Source organism: Dipodomys ordii, unplaced genomic scaffold, assembly GCF_000151885.1.
Source record: "Dipodomys ordii isolate 6190 unplaced genomic scaffold, Dord_2.0 Scaffold3, whole genome shotgun sequence".
In the NCBI taxonomy this organism is placed as follows: Eukaryota; Metazoa; Chordata; class Mammalia; order Rodentia; family Heteromyidae; genus Dipodomys; species Dipodomys ordii.
The window spans coordinates 34,033,281-34,038,676 of NW_012267219.1; the positions used below are offsets into that span (position 1 = coordinate 34,033,281).

General features: G+C 36.4%; 1 protein-coding gene across 4 annotated transcripts in view; it reads left to right on the forward strand.

Annotated features, from left to right (window-relative positions):
• The window catches only part of Parpbp (PARP1 binding protein), a 50,144-nt gene that overhangs the window by 25,474 nt on the left and 19,274 nt on the right, over positions 1-5,396 (forward strand). The window lies entirely within an intron of this gene.

The window sequence follows — 5,396 nt, forward strand, 5'->3', positions numbered from 1 at the left end:
AGAGGCTGTCTTTCTTCCATTCTATTGTTTTAGCTCCCTTATCGAAGATTAGATGGCTATAGGTCTGTAGGTTCATTTCTGGGTTTTCAATTCTTGAATAGATTATTTTCATTTAACCTTTCATTTACTAATAAAGGAAACTGATACCAAGAATGATTTTGAGCCTGGGGGTGTAAGTGATTGAGAAGAGTTGCACCATGGTTCAAAGGCAAAACTCACAATTTGAAGTTATATAGAGATAACTCTGAAAAGGGGTGCAGGGAATGAGAAAACATTAATTTTTGTAAATATATATATTTATTGTAAGGATACTGTACAGAGTTACAGTTACATGAGTAAGGTAATGAGTACATTTACTGTGGAGCATTGTTACCCAATCCTTTGTTTTTTCCCTACCATCCCTTCCCTCCCCACCTCTCCAACTTCTCCCTCCCCACAACCCCCAAGTTGTAAAATTTGTTTTCAACATAGTATCTTGTACATCTCATTGCTACAGTAGGTCAACATGTATCCTTATTTCAGCATTTTGTTATTTCCCTTCTCCTCCCCAAATTAGAAAAATGTATATACAAGATTCAGGGCATCGGATTCAAATACAGTGAAAACGGGTTATAGCATGGGGGAAGAACATACAAAAGAAACAAAAAAAATCACACAGTACATTAAAAAGAACAACAACAAAGATAAAACCTCTTGTGTCCCTATCTTGGGGCTAATATTTCGCTTAGCATCATCTTATATGCTCATATGTACATAGCTTTTGACCTTTTCTGCTTGTCTAGATACATACTAGTTATTGCAAATAAAGGAGACCACTTGGGACCTATGTTTTGACAAAACTGATTTATAGGAGGCCAAATTCAATTCAAAGTCTAGGAGACAAGACAGGTCCTCCTCATGGTCTCTATGACCATGTTTATATGTAAACATGGGATTACAGAGGAAATGAGATTACTTCAATATCTCCCATCACTCTCTTGTTGATATTATTGGCACTCGAAAACAGAAAGGAAACCCACTTTCATAGGTAACTGACATTTCTCTTTCTCTCTCTCTTGGAGTTTGTTGTGGGGGTGATGGGGGTTGCAGTTGTATGAGTTGGGCAATATGAGCAGTGTCATCCCTTCCTTCGTTTTCCCCCTCCTGACCCCCCTTCTCCCCAAGTTGTATGGTTTATTTCCAGCATAGTGTCTGGTGAGTGTCATTGTTGAATTGGTTCACCATTTGTCCCACTGTTTCTGTGCTTCTCCTTCGCCTCCCCAAATCAGATAGACTTATATATAGCATAGGGGTTTACAGAGATCTGGGGCAGTGGCAAGGGAATAAACTAAAGGAAATTAAATATATATATATATAAGTAGGACAATTGAAAAAGGTATAATGAATCCTCTATTTTCTACTAGTTACTCTTCATTTTCTTTCTTTCTTTTTTCTTTTTGTTGGCTTTTGTAGGGCTTGAACTTGGAACTTGGGCACTGTCCCCTAGCTCTTATGCTCAAGGCTAGTGATCTACCACTTTGAGCCACAGTGTAATTTCCACTTGTCTAGTGGTTTATTGGAGATAAGAGTCTCACAGATTTTCTGTCCAGGCTGGCTTTGAACCATGATCCTCAGATCTTAGCCTCCTCCTCAGCTATTCAGCTAGGATTACAGGCATGAGTCACCAGCGCCAGGCTTCTTTATGTGGATTTTCATTGAGTCTTTTTTTTTTTGCCAGTCCTTGGGCTTGAACTCAGGGCCTGGATACTATCCTTGAGCTTCTTTCTTTGCTCTAGGCTAGCACTCTACCACTTGTGCCACAGTGCCACTTGTGGCTTTTTCTGTTTATTTGGTACTGAGGATTCAAACCCACGGCTTTGTGCACGCTAGGCAAGCACTCTACCCCTAAGCCACATTCCTAGTTCATCATTGAGACATTTTAACAAACTTACATGATAGGGTACCATTAGTACCCCCAGTTTATGGACCAGAAAGGGAATTCCTTTGACCAAGGTATGTGTTACTAAGTAACAGAACTGGCCCCTGATCTCAGTCACTTCTGAAGCCTATTCATTTATCTTATTCTACAAAGCTTCTTGTTATTCTAAGACTCTAGTAAGAATTTTTCATTGCATGATTTTATTCTGAATTACACCTATCTTCTTGTGTGGATATCTATGATGAAGTTAATTTGGAAGAGGGTTTTGAAATGACTTGTAAACAAAAATCACTGACATTTTCTAAACTCCCAGATAATATATTGATGAGCCATTTCTTCTGAAATAACAGATAACTAAAATTTCAAACATATTTTCTAAAACTGTATATATAGATACACAGATAGATATAGATAGATATTTAAAATCAAATGGCACTACACATTTATTAGAAGTTTTCCTCAGATGAATTTACTTTAACTGTTTTATAGTGTGTATATATTTATCTCCACTACAATGAAATTTGTATGCAGCCTTATGATTTTTTTCAATTCTAGATGTTACCTGCTAACTTCCTCCCTTGGACTATGTGGATTTATAACTCATTCTCCATTCCCTTCACTCCCATTATGTTTAATAATATTTTAGAATTTAAATTATGACTATAAATATTAGCTATAGCTAGACACTATGCTTATTACAGTTGTGCTTTCTTGTATAATTTTAGTTTCTCAATTTAGAAAATAAAAATTTTCCTTTTACTTTGTTTTCTGTACGTTTTTCATTTTCTCATTTTCAAGCTTGACAATGGAATGAAAAATTTCTTATTAATACTGGGCCATCTTCCAGGTTGCCTATCACCCTTAAGGGCAATTCTGGAGGACACCTGTCTTTATTCACTTCATACCTTTTGCTTCTTGGGCCCTGGTCAGACTGATAACCATGAAACTTTCTCATCACTTTGCCAGTTTTCTTTGCCTATGCTTTGTTTCTTGGTTTTAGTTTTAACTGGTACCCCTTTATTTTGTCCTAGTAGTTTTCTGATTAATAGCAAATAGAAGCCAAATATCTTTAATTCTGTTCTCACACTTGAGTGTACATGATCTAATATCATGCCTGATTTATTTCTGTAACACTATTCATCATATGTAATTTAAAATATTTGTACCTTGACAGAGTTTATCTAGACAGTTTTTTTTTTGTTTGTTTGTTTTTTTGTTTTTTTTTGGGTCCGGTCCTGGGGCCTGAACTCTGGGCCTGGGCACTGTCCCTCAGCTCTTCAGCTCAAGGCTAGCACTCTACCACTTGAGCCACAGTGCCACTTCTGGCTTTTTTTTTCTACTTATGTGGTGCTGGGGAATCGAACCCAGGGCCTCATGCATACAAGGCAAGCGCTCTACCACTGAGTCACCTTCCCAGCCCCTTTTAGTTAGTTTTGTTCTGCCTTTTTTTCTGTTACAAGCATTCCTAGCATGAATGGTGATTCTTTACTGCTTTTTCAGGTTTAGGAGTGAGGCCCTAGAAAGCTGAGTAGCAGCTTTGGTCAGTGGGCTTACTTACATCATGATGATGTCCAATTATCTTTTTTGTTGGGTACTACTCTTCAAATGCCAGTAACTATCGGTCTTTTCTTTGTGGCTTTCAAGAAAAAATCTTTTCATCCTTTCATTTCTGAAAGCTATAGATCTGTCTGGCAGTAATCTGGGATTTGAGATAGGAAAGGTTGATGCTGCATTTTATTAGGTACAGAATAGAACTTCAGGGATCTCAGTACCTTATACTCTCTTGTGTACAGTCTAAGCCCTGTCTTTTTCTTGCTTTGGCCTCTTGATCCTCATTGTCCCTCAGCCTTACAATTAGAGGGAAAAATATGCTATTATTATTATTATTAATCATGTGGTTTTACAAAGGGGTTACAATTCCATGAGTACAGTGCTTACTGGTCAGTGTCATTCTTCAAGTTTCATAATACATTTTTTTTACAAAATGTACATTGAATATAATGACTACATTTGCTCACACTTTTTCAAGTGTATTAACTCTTGCATCTGCAGGTGAGTTAGTGCTACTTACCAAATAACAGGAATTGTAATACCTTGTAAGGCCAAGGAAAAATGGGATAGGCAGATAGGAAAGAAAGAATATAACAACAAAAAAAGAAATTAACAACTCTATCATGGCCAGCTTTTCATGAGGCCATCTTAGTTAGGTTGGCTGCATGTCTACACTTACCACCATGGAATGTATGCTATATTGGAGTTTTAACCTGAAAAATATTTTTAATTAGAGGCTTCAAGTTATATGAATTAGTTGGTTCCTTTGTTCAGAAGTTTAAAATGCTATATTTCAGTTCTTTAGTAAATACCTGCATATATGTTGGATTAAGTACACATTTATAGAATGTTAAATCTGGTTGAAAATCTTCAGTGTACTCTAATGTTAAAGTTTTTCTTATTTAAAATATTTTAGAAACATTTTGGTTCTTATTTATTTTGAAAATTTTTATTATCTTAAAGTAGTTGTACAAAGGGTTTGCCATTCTCCAACACAGTTTATGAATACAGTGCATGTTGATCGATGTATTCTAACCATACCTCCCAACCCATCCCTTCCCTTGTTTATCTTAACTTTTGGTTATGTATTTGATTTTTTGTCATTTAACAAAGCAGTTTGTGGGTACAATGCTTCTTGAGCTGTGTTATCACTTCAACATCGTCAACCCCCTTTGACCCACCCATCCCTTATATTTCTCAATTCTGTGGTATATGCAATGAATTCTTGCCTACATTCTCTTCTCCCCTTCATTCTTCTCTCACCCCTTGATCCCTCACTCCTGTCTTACAAGTACCCATTTCCTGGTACTTATTTTGTTGGGCTTCTATTTAGTCTTTAAAGACTTGTATTATTTATGTTCTTTGATGCACTTTATGCAGCATGGTTAATTACATTTAAGTTTTCATAACTCAAAAAATTTGTTTTAAAATTTATTTTGGCAAATAGTTAGCAAATTCTTAATTTGATATAGAAAAACTAGTCATTTAATTGAGAACAAGCAACTACATTAAATTATTTCTTACCCCTTTAAGATACTAGGGTTTGAATTTAGGGCTTGCTGAGACAGGTGCGTAGCAAGGTATATACTTGCTAAGTAGGGTCTTAAGCCATACCCCAAGCCTTCTTTTTTTTTTTTTTTCTTTTAATTGTGAGAATACTGTTCAGAGGAGTTATAATTACATGGGCAAGATAGCGAGTACATTTCTTATCAAGCATTGTTGCCTCCTTTGTGTTTCCCCTTCCCATTCCTTCCCATACTTCCCCCTCCCCCCACTTGATCCTCCCCCCACCCCCCCACCAAAGTTGTAAAGTTCATTTTTTTAAAATTTATTTTATTTTATTTGTGAACATACTGTACAGAGGGGTTACAATTACATGGGCAGGATAATGCATACATTTCTTACCAAGCATTGCAGCCTCCTCCTT